The sequence below is a fragment of the Pinus tabuliformis genome, chromosome 1_1 (assembly GCF_031772625.1).
Source record: "Pinus tabuliformis cultivar Carrire ecotype Pingquan chromosome 1_1, CPIR1, whole genome shotgun sequence".
NCBI lineage: Eukaryota > Viridiplantae > Streptophyta > Pinopsida > Pinales > Pinaceae > Pinus > Pinus tabuliformis.
The window spans coordinates 544,484,682-544,498,699 of NC_142297.1; the positions used below are offsets into that span (position 1 = coordinate 544,484,682).

Here is a 14,018-nt window from a genome sequence, read left to right on the forward strand (position 1 = left end):
CCAAAAAATGATTCAGCTGAATAGTTTCCAAGAATGTTATTATTGAAGGCTACAGGTTGATTTTCTTCTTTGAATTTAGTTACTGTGTGAGTCAAGTGTTTTTCACGGTCAATTATGATTTGATTTGTCTTTCCATTATAGGGAAGCCACATGTGAGACCAATCAGTTGAAATATAACTATGAATCTTTTCAGACCAATCTCTGCTAAGAATTAAACCATAAAACTCAGGGATGTTAGCAATTAATATATCAATTCTTTGAACAACCCTTGGATCAGAAGATAGTCTAATAGTAACTGAATTTATTTCTCCTAAAACTTGAACCTTAGTTCGATCTAATTGGACAATATGGACTGCAGACTTTTGGGGTTCAATATTTAATTTGGAGCAAACTGATGCTGGCATTATATTTGATGAAGCCCCTGAATCAATCAAGCAGTTATGCAAATTTCTATTGTAGATCTCATAAGTCAAGAGAAAAGGAGTATGAGAATTTGATCTATCCCCAATTAAAACGACATCGTTAGCATCCCCACCTTATCAGATGGTGGCTTACTTGATCCTCTAACAGCCTTTGATAATACGCTAGTTGGAAGAGGAGAAGAAGGCACTGCATTTAATTCTTTAAGCAACAACTTTTGTTGATGCTTGAGCTTGCTAAGTTCATGTAGAGAAATATTTGCTCGAGTCTTCTTCATATCTTCTACTATGTTATAATCCATGGAATCTGAAACTACTAACGTTTTTGATGATGAGGGAGGATTGGACTGATTAGGCTCTACGACACTCTTACTTTTAGTATTTACTGGTAGAGCTTCCTGTTCACTTTCATTATCAAAATTAGATAGAATAAAGTCCCTCATTCCATGACATTCAACTGTTTCGTCTTCCTCTGTTTCTTTGGCTGATAAAACTGTATCTTCTTCTTCATCATCATCTAAATCGGATTCTGCATTAGATATAGCATTGGGTGGTTTAGGATCAGTTGGCTGATTTCTTTTAAAATTCCTAAATGGTCTTTTTGTAGAAGTTTCAGCCACCTGTTTTTTTGATTTCTACCATTTCATTGGACATAGTTTTGAGAACTTTTTGTAGGCCTTCCATGTCATATGGATCTTTGGTTGCTTTCTTCTTTGAATCATCTCTAAAGGTAACTTTCTTGGATTTCCTTTCCTCTAGAGCATTTTTCTTTTCTAAAGCTAGGATACATTTTTCAACAGCTATTGCTTCCTTCATATTTTCTGCTAATGTTGGTTTGGCAGCTCTATCAACGAAGATGGCTATGTTTGAAGGCAAAGCAGAAATGTACCATTCATTTCGGACCTCCTCACTAGGCTTGGATGCTGTAGGTATTTTATTCAATAACTTATTGAAGCGTGAGTTAAAGTCCTTAATGGGTTCTTTTGTTTCGGCTTTCAAGTTGGAGAGGTCATTAATCAAAGTTGCTGTAGACCTATCGTCTCCAAACTTCGTTAGAAATTGCTCTTGAAAAGCATCCTAGCTATTGATAGAACTTGGTGGTAACGAACTCCATTCAAGTTAATAGATAACATGAAATTGTTTATATGTTCCTCCGCTAACAGGGCATTATCAGGATTAAATTTAGGTAGCCATTTTTTTGGATGAGCTGGCAATTGTGACAAAGGTGCAGGCATTCTGACAGCTCCTGGGTTGGTCCATGGCCTCGGTTGAGGTTGATTATGTGCCATTGTTGGGTTATGAGTAGAGGAGGATGAAGCTCCAGTACCTGTGTGAACTACTATCTGGAGTTGGAAAACAGGTGTATGACTTACTTGCGGGAATGTCTCAGCTGATCTGAAGAAGTCATCATCATGAGGTGTATACCTTCTATTAGGACACTCCCTAGCATAGTGGCCAAACTTGTTGCAAATGAAGCATCTTCCCTTCCTTTCATTTTTGAAACCTGGTCTTCCTTGACGTTGCTTCTTTGAAGCTGCATTGTTCTTCTTTTTAGCATGAGCGGAGAATGCAGTAGGATCATTCCTATTTGAAGGCATATCCATTTCCATCATCCTTGTCTCTTCTTGAGAACATCTAGTCAACAATTCTTCAAAACTTGGAATCTTGTCGTTGTTGAGAATAGTAGTGTTGAACACGTGCCATTCACGAGGGAGTCCTCCAAGGGCAATGAGAGTGAGCTCCCTATCAGTAATAAATTCTCCAATCGAAAGAAGATCATTTTTGATCTCAGTGATCCTCATGAAGTAGGATTGAATATCTTCACCTCTTCCCTTCTTTATGTTCTTCAACTTGTTCTTGAGAAAGAGAACTTGGTTTACATTGATAGCTTTGAACATGCCAACAAACCTATCATACATTTCCTTAGATGTGTTCAAATCAGAGATGTATGCAACCAAATGCTTGCTAATAGAACCCCTGATGATCTTCTTTGCTTTGACTTCACCCTTCTTGTACTTTGTCTTCGTGGCAGTCGGTGCATTTGAAGGAGGCTCAGAAATCTTTCCCTGCACATAATCCATAACATCCTGCTCTTCCAAAGTTAAATCAAGATACCTTCCATGCATGATAATCAAACTTATCATTGAGCTTGTCATTGGGCTTGAAGTAAGATGTGGAGGCCATTGAATCCTGCCCTTGTCCAACAAATCTCAGTGATTGCTCTTCTTATTGATTGCTCTTTTCACTCTTGCTTGGGCTTGGTCTTCAACTCACCTCTGATACTATGCTAATTTTAGATAACAATGGTATGTTCTATGCTTAAGAGCAATTTACTTAAATTTTCTTATCAGCCCATTATCAATTTCCAGATTAGCAATCACATTAACGTGACAGTAAATGTAGATAGAACATAAATAAAAACAGTAGAAGACAAGCCAAGACAACGAAGTTTCTTCTGGGCAAGTAAAAGAAGAGGTTTCTCTTGGGGCAGCAAGAGACAGATTCTTCTGAGAGGTCAAAATAAAGATCTAGAGATCGAGTTTCTCTAGAGGAAACTAGTGAAGACCTAGAGACCGAGATTCTCTAGGGAAAGCTGAGAAGGAGCAGTAAGAAGGATAGAGACCGAGTTTCTCTAGAAGGAACCGAGGAGAGCAGTTCTAGATCAAGAAGAAAGGCGAAGGAAGGAAGAGGTAGAGCATCAAGGTTAGTGACAAGATTCTTGGGAGGATACTAGAGTCAAGGGTTTGTGTCATGGTCTTGGTACTTATCAATTGAAGATCTAGAAGAAGAATTTTGATTGGGTTTTCCTCTCAAGAGGTGAGAGGTTTTGGCCCTGGCTAGAGAAGCCTACATATTGTGTCACTTGTCTTTTATTATGCACATTTGGTAATTGTCTTGATGAAAGAACATCTTAATAAGCTAACAAACAAAAGACTGTAAGTAAAAATGCATCACAAGCAATTATCAAGCAGAGAAATTGTTAACTTTGACTTACCTAGATTTCTCAACAAAGTTTTCATCACTTTTTGACTTGATTTTTACCCATGTGAATCTCCACCTCATTTTTTTATCAATTTTCACTTGGAGAGAATTTTATTATCCCCCAATTTTTATTTTTTGGCCAATTTATTTGCTAGTTTTGGAAAAAAATTGGAAAAAATGGGTTTAGAGGGGTAACTAATGATTTTTTGACCCTCAAAGTGTGTTTATATAGAAATTTTGAGGTGTAAAGGTCTAATGTTGAGTATTCATGTCCCCTACAACTTCTATAGACAACACTTATTACATCTTACATCAAGATTTACATAAAATACCCATCTAACAGGGAATTTTTAACAATTAAAATTTGACACTTAGACTCAACCAAATTCCGCGAAAGTTTAGAGATGATTTAGCATGGTAATATGCATTGACTCTAGACACTAGGACTCGCCTAAGACTCTACTATCAAGCCACACTCTAGCTTTGGGGTATATCTGAGAGAAAAACTTAGCTGATTATAAGTGCTAAAAACACAAATAATGAGCAATTGAAAAAACTCCTTAGAGTGAACTCACTTGTTAGTCCATGTTACATGTATCTTTTTCATCATACTAGAATCATTTTTACAATATCACCGTATGGCTGCAAAATCTGAACAACAGACTGATGAGAAGAGGAAGAAGAATGCTCTGAAATTCTGGAATTCTGACTTAACATGATGGTCCTAGAATGCTCTAATCATGGAACCTTTGACAAGTCTTCAAGTGCAATTGGAGTGGTTAACATGGATAATTTGTTTGTAAGGTTGAAATTTAACAAATACCCATTCTCCAACCTCAAATTCTCTTTCTGTTTTGTGTTGGTCGGCTCGCTGCTTTATATGATTTCTTGCAATATTTAGATTTTCGTTTAGTGCTTGAAATACTTTTTGGGTTTCTTCTATCTAATCTTTAACTGCTGGAAGTTGGTTCTCCATAATGACAAATTTCTTCCATTTAGGAGGCTCATAACCGTTAAAAGCTTGAAATGGGGTCATTTTTGTTGAAGTGTGATAAATGGAATTGTACCAGCGTTTCGTGAGATATAACCATTGAGCCCACTTATTTTGTTTGTCTGATGCATAATAGCAAAGGTAAGTTTCTAAACATTTATTGACAATTTCTGTTTGATCGTTTGTTTGAGCATGATAAGTTGAACTCACGTGGAGGTATGTTCCAATTTGTTTGAAATTCCTTCTAGAAATTCCCTTTAAATTTGGCGTCTCTATAGCTAACAATGACTTAGGGAAATCCATGTAATTTGTGTACCTTTTTGCAAAATATCTTCAGATTTGTTTTGCCAAGTCTGATTTCTTCATTCTTATGAAGTGTGCATACTTGGTGAGCCTATCGACTACTATGAGGATTTTGTCTTTTCCATCTGACATGGGTAGCCCTTCAATAAAGTCCATCGATATCTCTTCCCACTTTTGGTTTGGAATATTTAAGGGATGGAGCAAACTGGGGGTCATAATGTTCTCATTTTTATTTCTCTGACATTGGTCACACTTTGCTACATATTTTTGAATGTCATTATTCATTCCCTTCCAGAAAAAGGATTGACGTGCATTGTAGTAGGTTTTAAAGAAACCTACTTGTCCTGATGATAATGGATCATGGGACTCCTTGAGAACTTTTGACTTAAATTTGGAATCTGGGCTTAGGTATATTCTTTCTTTATACCAAAAAATATCGTTTTTCCATTCAAGATTTGAATTATGAGCAGGATTATTGATTATAGCACATGTTTTTGGATCTTTTGCATACTCACTTCGGATTTCATTAAGCCATTCTGGAACTACAACTGAAATTGCAAGCAATGACGATTCTTCATCTTTTTTGGATAGAGCATCTGCTACTATGTTGCCTTTCCCTTTCTTATGTAATATCTCCATGTTAAAGGCGACATTTTTTTCGATCCATTTTTGCTGTTTTGTAGAAAGTGTTTTCTGCTGGAAGAGGTGTTGAATACTATTATGGTACGAATACTATTATGGTATGTTCGTATTAAAAATTTTCTTCCCAAAAGATATTGTCTCCACTTGGCTAGTGCATGCATAATGGTGAGCATTTCCTTGTTGTATGTAGATTTTAGACATTCCCTTCTATTGAGCTTCTTGTTTTCAAAAGCTAATGGATGGCCATTTTGCATCCACACTGCTCCTATTCCAAAGCCTGAAGCGTCACATTCAGTTACTGAAGGCTTTGAAAAGTTTGGAGTTGCCAATACAGGTGCATTGGACATGATTTCCTTCAAGGCTTCAAAACACTTTTCTGCCTTATCATCCCATTGGAATGAATTCTTCTTTAGAAAGTTTGTTAGGGGTGCAGTTACATGAGATAGTTTCGAATAAACATTCGAGGTATCTAGTCAACCCTAAAAATCCTATTAATTTGGTGAGGTTAATTGGTTTGGGCCCTTTTTTTATAGCCTTGATCTTATTAGGATCTACCTTTACTCATTCCTTGGATATTATGCTATGTTCCACCAAGGCTCCGGTGCGGGGAGACGTGTGGGAGTACCCTCAAATTTTAGGGAAATTTCGAGGGTGCGAGGGGACATCGGGGTATGTAATTTTTAATTATATATATATATATATATATATATATATATATATATAGATAAAATTTAAGTTCATATTCAATAATGAAAACATAAATAGACTAATAGTAATAGTAAATACATTGATCTAGACAAAATTTAAATTCATAATTGAATTAAATAATAACATGCATTGATCCATCCTCATCATTCATTTTGATACATGCATCATTCATATGACATACTCATCATTCATCCATTCCATGCGAATCTATAATAAAATTCAATAATGAAACATTCAAATACATTGATCCATATCATTCATCATTCTAATCTACATTGATTTAAGAATTGTATTCATCATTCATCATTCTAGAATCTAAATGAAAATTTAAAAGCAAAACATTCTAGTATATTACTATATACTAGATACTGAATTTTGAACACTAAAATAGTAAATTATTAAATTCAAAATTGATATAACTGAAAGTCTCAAACTCAAAAATAGTGAAGAGTGAGGAGACAATAATCGGTTTGAGGTCATTAATATCTAGTGCCACACAAAGTTAAAACTGAAAAGTAAAAATGGACAATGAGGATTGAAAATAAAATCAACATCAAAGAGGCAATCTTAGTGATTGGTCCTCTACATTAAGTGTTATTAGACAAATTCGAGGTGTGATGCATCACTGCTCAAAAGGGGACACCCAAAAGCACCCCTTTTGAGGGGGGACGCCCAAAAGCACCCCTTTTGGGGAGTTGCATCCTCCAAATGGGACACCCAAAAGCACCCCTTTTGAGGGGGGATGCCTAGAAGCACCCCTTTTGGGGAGTCACGTCCCCCACACTGGGAAAACGCACACCCTACGTCTCTCCACGACTCCCCAAAAGGGTTGCATGGGGAAACACACCCTTTGATGTGCTTTCGTCCCGGGTGTGTGGGGTGCGGGGGGTGCGTGCACCCAACCCTGGGGGACATGTCCCCGTGGAACACTGATATTATGTGCTCGAGGTACTATACTTTTTCTTTACCAAAGGTGCATTTGGACATCTTTGCATAAAATTGTTGTTCTAGTATAGTGAGAACTTGCTCCAAATGTTGTAGATGCTCATTGCATGTTTTACTATAGACTAGAATTATTATCATGAAAGAAAACTAGCACAAACTTCCTTTGATGTGGTCAGAATACCTCATTCATGGTATCCTAAAAGGTTGCCAGAGCATTAGTTAACCCAAAAGGCATTACCTTAAACTCGTAATGACCTTCGTGATTTTGAAAGACGGTCTTCGCTATGTCCTCTAATCTTATTCTGATTTGGTAGTATCTAGATCTCAAGTCCAATTTTGAAAAATATTTGGCTCCATGAAATTCATTTAACATTTCGTCTATGAAGGGAATAGGGAACTTGTTCTTAATCATTATCTTGTTGAATCCTCTATAGTCTACACATGAAAAATATTTGGCTCCATGAAATTCATCTAACATTTCGTCTATGAAGGGAATAGGGAAATTGTTCTTAATTGTTATCTTGTTTAGTCCTCTATAGTCTACACATAGCCTAAATGATCCATCCTTCTTCCAGACTAGAATCACCGGAGCAATGTAAGGGCTTCTACTTTTTGTAATGATACCACACTTTAAAAGATCATGGACTAATCTTTCGATTTTAGTTTTTTGATGATGTGGATATCTATATGGCTTGATGTTAACAAGTTTTGATCCTGCATATACTTCGATTATGTGTTTAATTTCTCTTTCAGGTGGCATCTGTAGTGGAAGATCTTGGAATACCTTCTTGTGCTTTTGAATTAACTCTTGAACTTCAGGTGGTTCTTCGCTAATCAATTTCGAAGCCAACATTTCCATCTGATGACATTGCACTATATATGTTGGTGCTCCTTTTCAAATCAACTTCATCATCTAGTAGGATGATACAATTTGATTCTAAGGTGGTTGAAAACCATATAGCTTATATTTCTGCCCTTCCCATCTAAACTTTATAAATTGCTTTTGATGGTTGGCGGAGTAAGTGCCTAAGGTTTGCAGCCATTGGATACCTAGGACCACATCCACTCCTCCAAGTGATACTGTGTAGAATGGGGATTCTAGATTGTAGTCTTGAATTTGCAATTTGACCTTATGGCATTTTCCTACTTTTTTGATTTTCTTTCCATCTGCTACCATCACTTTCATATTAGGCATTGGATATGTGAAGATGTTGAGCCTTTTTGTAATATTTGAGTCCAAAAAATTGTGAGTGCTTCTCGTATCTATTAGAACCATTACGCTGTTCTTTATAATATGCCCTTTTAACTTCAAGGTCTAGGGTTGAGATATTCTTGTCATGGCTGATAACGATACTTGCGGAATACTTTTGTTGTCTGATTATGGGGAAAATTGTTGAGAATCCTCAACTTCTTCTATGTCTGATTCTTCACTATCTGAATCATTGGTTGCTTCACATTTATACAAGTTCTTGGTATCGTTTCCTTCAACCTAATTTTTTGCCACAATGCTTGCATTTACCCTATTTTATTCTTAGCACCTCCATACTATATTTTCCTCCTTCACGTAGATATGGTGGGGAACGTACTTTGTATTCTCCACGTTAGAAGTTTGGGGAAACCTTCGTCTTGAATATGCTCTTTCAAGTTTTGTTAGTTGTATTGTTTTGAACTTCTTTTCTACGACTTTTGGTTTCTGTCTTGCTTCTTCTAGGGATGTGATGTCATGAAGCTTAAGTTCATTCTAGAGATATGGTTTAAGTCCAGTGATGTATGATTGATTAAGGTGTTTTTCTGATAATCCAAGTACTTGTGTAGCTAGAGTTTCCCATTCTCTATTATATTCGTCCACATCTCCTTTTTGTTGTAGCCTGGTGAGTGCCATGAAGAACTCTTCTTTTACACCTTGGAACCTTTTAAAGAAAGCATCCCTGAATTTCCTCCAACTATTAGCATGTGTCGATTTTTTCCACCACCTATACCAATTATATGTTTCGCCTTCCAATTGCACGGATGCATACTTGATTTTTTTTATCGTCATTGTCAATATTGCAAATCTTGAAATACTCCTCTGCCTTATTGAACCATGCTACACCAGGTTTCTCATTACCATCAAAATTGGACAACTTGAGTTTTGCTTTTTGTTGATATGGGGCAATCTGTGGAGTGAAGAAATGAAATTCGGTATGTTGTTTTATGGATTGGGTATGAAAGATGGGTGTGGAGATTCAGGGATATGATGCGAGTGTTATTAGAATATATCTATATATCTCTATTTAGTAATGCTCAGTCTTTTAGATGTTTCTATTCTTATTCTTTTAGCAGTTTCTTAGATGAAACTGTTTGTTCGATATTCTACATAGAAACCTGATGTTTCTATTCTTGTAAATATCTTTGTATTATCATTGAGCTGTTTGCTCCATGTGAATTAATTCATTCGACATTCTTTTATGGTATCGGAGCAAGGTTGAGAGATTTCCTGAACAGTTATTATCTCTGCATCTCAATCTCTTGAGTCCTTTCTAAGGTCGAGCCCTCTGTAAGCCAGGCAGCCTTCACTGAGTCTTAGCCTCGGCTTTGCTCGCTGTGATAAAAGCTTACAGTCGTCCATCTCGATACAGAAATGGATTCTTCCCCTGCATGATCATTTTTTCAAGGAATTAACTTTGTGGCGGTGACTGTTTAGTGGGAGCGAGATTTTCTTGGCTGGACAGTTTGCTTGGAATCGTGAATTGAATCCGGCTATTTTCTTCTACGCCTGGTGGCTACTCAGCTCGTATCTACGGTGGAATTCTTCGGCAAATGTGACCCAGGTGTTTTTTCTCTCATTCAAAACGCATTTTTTAAAAAATAAGCTCTGCGGACAACAGTCTTTGTTTGAAACCCGTGAATTTATGGTGGCCTATCGTGGCAAATATATATCAAATCCGTGGATACGCAACAGTCTATTATTTATTTTAAACACGTGTGGCCCTGGCAAATACATCGTAGTCGTCATCTCAGATCTAAACGGAAACACATTGCGATCACACCTCTGTGGTCCTTCTAATACGAAACCAGAGTGCGTGGAGCTGAGTAATTTATTTAAGCTAGCAGCTTAGTATCAGAAACCCGTTGATTTCAGCCAGCAGTCTTGAGATAGCAAATCACGACATCGTGGTTAGTTATATGTCAAACCCGTGATCGTAGCTGAGACCCGTTAGCTAAGACCCGTTAGCTGAGACCAGTACCTGTATTTGGAAACCGTTTTTTGGAACCGTGAACGTGTGTAGCTGAGGCGTAAATTTTTTTTTTTTTGGCTCACGTGGGTCCCTTCTTTCAGCGTTTTTGTTTGCCGGCAGTGCAAATCAGTGGAAACGTGAGCTGCGTAAAAAAAAAAAAAAAAAAAAATTTTGACGGCTCACGTAGACCCATCCTTTCAGCGTTTGTGTTTGCGGCAGTACCAATCAGTGGAAACGTGAAGCTGAGACAGCTCACGTGTTTTTTTTTCTCAGTCTTAGTATTTGCTGTATTTATGGTTCCGGTTGCCGGCAGTGTTACCAATCAGCGGAATTGTTTTTTCCTGTGATCCTGACAGTCTATATTACAAACTCAGATCGGATTATGGTGCAGTTCCAAGGACCTGAAGCATATCTGTGACATCTGTTTATTGCATCAGTATATAATTGTGGTAGACTTGCATTCTCCTGTGGGAAACTATATTCTCAGATCTGTATTTTGTGCTAGCAGTATTACTATTGTTTTAGGCTGCAGAGATATTTTTTGCTGGGTAACAATTTTTTTTTAGCAGAACAAAGTCTGTTTTTGTTAACTACACCAGGATAAACAGGCAGCTACATTTTTCTTGTGTGTCAGACTTCTGTATTTTTGAGAAAATGGCCACACTTGCCAATCTGATGTTAGAAGGAAATCAACGTTTTAATGGCAGCAACTATAACATTTGGAAACAAAGACTGTTGACCATTTTTGAGTACAGGCGTCTTGATCAACTCATTTTGGGCAAAGAGCTTCGTCCCGGTACAGCCGGGACCGATCAAGATAAATTTGATGATCGAAATCGAGAGGCTGTTATGCTTCTCAAGCTCTCTGTAGCTGATGATCAGTTACCACAGATCCCTTCTGGCAAGACAGCTGCTGAAATCTGGCAACAGTTGAAAGAATTGCATGAGACATCTGATAAAAGCAGAGTTTTTTTTCTCAAAAATCAGTTGTTCTCCATCATGATGGATGAACATATGTCTTTACAGGAACATCTCAACAAAATTAAAGACATTCGAGATCAGCTCGACGCCATTGGTCGGACCATGGAGGAAGAAGATATGGTAGTCATTACCCTGAAGAGTCTACCAAAATCTTATGAACACTTCATTGAAACACTCAACATTACAACCACAAATGTTGATCTGAAGTTTTCAGATTTATGTACCAAACTTCTGCAGCAAGATAGGTGGAAACAGCAGTTTGGTAGTGGTACTTCATCAGTGCCCTTGGAAAATGCATTTGCTGCAAAATATCAGTCCTCTCAGTCTTTTCAGCAGAGAGGATCATCTCAGTCTTTTGATCCTAACAGGAAGAAAAGTGTACAGTGTAATTACTGTCACAAGTTCGGTCACATGAAGAAAGACTGCAGGCAGAGGATTGCTGCTGAACAAAAGAAACAGGGAGGGTCACATCAGACAGCGAATGTTGCAGAACATTCCGAGCAGACAGATTCTGCCTTTTACGCCTTTATGGCTAAAAGGTCTTCAGAACATGTTCCTTCCTCTGCATGGTACATTGATTCTGGTGCATCACGCCACTTCTCTCACAGGCGTGACTGGTTTATTGACTTTTCACCTTTCAGTGATTCAGTTGTATTTGGTGGAGGTGAAAAGTACACTGTTGCTGGCAGGGGTACAGTTCAAATTCCGTCTGGTGGACGCACGCTCATATTTCTAAATGTATACTATGTTCCTGGTATGGAGATTAATCTGCTCTCTGTCAGTCAGATTATGAGGAATTCTCCTCAGCTTGATGTTATGTTCAGTGCACACAAGTGCTCCATCATTGACAGGGAGACCAGTCTGACAGTTGCTACTGGCCTCGAGGACCATGGTCTATATAGGCTACTTGACACCGGTGACTTTCCAGAAGTGGCACTAGCAGCTCGTGTTTCTCCCATCAGTACTCTATGGCATCAGCGATATGGGCATCTCAATATGCAGTATCTCTCTCAGCTCTCTCGGGAGGGACTTGTGTCAGGATTACCTGATATTCAGACTCAGCAGTTGGGGGTATGCAGCGCCTGTCAAGCGGGAAAGCAACATCGGTCGTCATTCAAAAATGGAGAATCTTGGCGCGCATCCCAGGTACTTCAGTTACTTCATGCTGATATTTGTGGTCCTATGAATACAACTTCTATAACTGCTTGCAAATACTTTTTACTTATTGTAGATGACTTCAGTCGAAAGATGTGGGTGTATTTTTTAAAAAATAAATCTGATGCTCTTAGTACCTTTCAGAAGTTTATTCTTCCAACAAGTGTGATTCTTCCAACAAGTGTGATGGTTTTGATGTATTTGAAGAATTTGGTTGTTGAGTAGCTTCATTATTTTGATGTTGTAGATCAATTGTAATATTCAATTTTTGACAGATCAAGTTCAAACATCCCCATTGCTTGAGTGTGATTCTAATCAACCTTATTTGAAAGGGTTGTGTGGTCCTTTCGAAGGTCATCATAATTTTGTTGAGCCTCCTCGTCATTTTTGTTGAGCCTATTCTCAAGTTTTGTCAATTTTTTACTAAAGTCGCTGATCGACAATGTTCGAGTGTATGTCAATGTATAGCATTCCATATATATATATATATATATATCTATTAAGTTAATTAATTTTTGACCGTGGTGAGACAGATATGTTAAAGAATCTAGGGCAATTAGAGATATTAGGATTCTTCTAGAATTGATAATAAGTTGTGAAGTACTTTTTCAATTTTCCTTGTTAGCTTGTTCTTCTTCTCTTATTATTAGTGTATGTGTGTTTGCTTCATCAAACTACTACCAAAACACAAGAAACAAGAACACAAGATATTGGCTCTCTGCTAGGGCAAAACCTCTCTCTCTTAGAGAGGAAAACCCTTTTGTAAATTTTTCTTATTGAAGCTTCTATTGATCAATGCCAAACCCTAGGCCCTTGACAAGAATATCCTCCAAGCACAAGTCAAGTCCTTCTTCCAACACTTTGTCCTCCTTCTTTCGACACTTTGCCCTCCTTCTTCCGGCACTTCGTTCTTCCAACAACGAGTGATAGTATTTGTTATGATAGCTCTAGAAGAGATACTTATCTTTGATCCTTAGTGAACTCTTTCACCTATGAGGATGCCTTCCTTCTCTTATTCAACCGAGCTACTTCTTGAAGTGTAGTTGCAGACTTGTTATGACAACAGTGTAGCCCTAGTTTCTTCGCACGTGTGAGGAGTTTCCCTATGTATTTGACCCCTTCCTTCTTCGCTTGAGAGAGCCTCTTCTTCGCTTTAGTGGGAGGCCTTATAGGCCTAAGTTTCTAGCCCAAAGAATGAGAGATATGTGACTGTGATAGTGCTGCTGTAATGACCGCAGATAGCCCTCCTTTACTCGCACGTGTGATTGTAGTTTACCCTTAGAACAAACTTCCAAGGCTTGGTGTTTCTTCCTCTTTCTTCGTTGCACTAGAGGCTTCTTTTCTTCATTTTCCCTTCACCCTGAACTCGTCTTCGTTCTCATTGATTTCAGAAGTGATTGTGTCTTATCGTTGGAGGAGTGGACATCCTTTATATATAGAGGTTTGTCCCTCCTTTAGGTTGACTAGGAGACTTTAGGCCAACTTGAATTTTCCAATGCGGATTTGCTTCTTTGATAATGTCATTGCATGGGAGCACTTGTGACTTTGCTTGGAGGTATTCTTTTGACTTTTATACAAATATATACATAGAGTAACATGCCCTTAAGGGTCTTCAATATTTCTTTTGACTCTTTTACTTACCTATAGCACTTTGACATGTGCTAGATCTATCTC

At 37.8% G+C, this 14,018-nt stretch overlaps 1 protein-coding gene across 1 annotated transcript in view; it reads left to right on the plus strand.

Annotated features, from left to right (window-relative positions):
- Positions 1–14,018, plus strand: part of LOC149214255 (neutral ceramidase 2-like) — a 233,707-nt gene that overhangs the window by 135,061 nt on the left and 84,628 nt on the right. The window lies entirely within an intron of this gene.